The sequence below is a fragment of the Ischnura elegans genome, chromosome 5 (genome assembly GCF_921293095.1).
Source record: "Ischnura elegans chromosome 5, ioIscEleg1.1, whole genome shotgun sequence".
Lineage (NCBI taxonomy): Eukaryota > Metazoa > Arthropoda > Insecta > Odonata > Coenagrionidae > Ischnura > Ischnura elegans.
Genome location: NC_060250.1, coordinates 122,622,308 through 122,623,327, shown reverse-complemented (window position 1 = coordinate 122,623,327; position 1,020 = coordinate 122,622,308).

The window sequence follows — 1,020 nt, the reverse complement described above, 5'->3', positions numbered from 1 at the left end:
CCTCCGATTGGTCAAATATGGGGTCACATCCCCTATGAAAAAATTGTATAAACCTGTTTCAAAATTTTATACAATTGCCATGGCAATGTATATGATTGTATAAAATTTTGAAACAGATTTATACAATTTTTTCTTAGGGGATATGATATTCCACAAACTTTTATTTTAACTTTTAACTAGTTTCGACGTTTACACTGTCATATTAGGTGTAAACGTCGAAACTAGTAGACAGTTAAAATAAAAGTTTGTGGAATAGTACTGGGTTTTGTTTCACCATGAATTTCATCGTTCCACCAAGTAACGCCCAAATCAGTTGATTATATTCACATATAATTAATGACTGATGAAAAAAACGAACTACCCCAGATTTCATTGAATCTGTTAGTGATGTTTATTGGCAGTCATCGTCATCTGTTCACTCTTGAGCTTGATGTTATGCCTCTCATCTAATTCTGTGTATAAATCATTTATATTATGACATAGTTTCAGTTGGCACCATTAAGCCCTTTTTTTCCTGGAAGGTCAGTAATCTCGTTTTAAGCATGATACTAATATATTAGTACAAAGGTTTTAAGGGTTGCCTAAACCATTATGTAAATATAAACAATTATTTTTTATAATTATTTTGCATTTATGTAGGGTAAAACTTGTTTTCATCACAATAGGTATTATATTTTTTCTCCCATTTCTTTGGATGAGCCACACGAATTTGCATATCGAACAAGTATGAAATTCAAATCAAGCGCCAATAATTATATTGATTCATTTGATTCGGATCATCACCTCTGCCATGTGACCCCAATGGTGAAGGACTTTTAATTTATTTTGCAACTTTCTTGGGATAAATTTTTGAAAATAAAGTTTATTATCACCAAAATAGCATTATAACTTCTTTTTACCCTAGAATAAATTTCTATGTGGCTATATGAAATTCGGTCATTGATGGAATAAAATATGATGCATCACAAGATTCGTTCTTCTTGGGTCGTAAACAATGAAAGAGCTAAAACTTTTTATGCG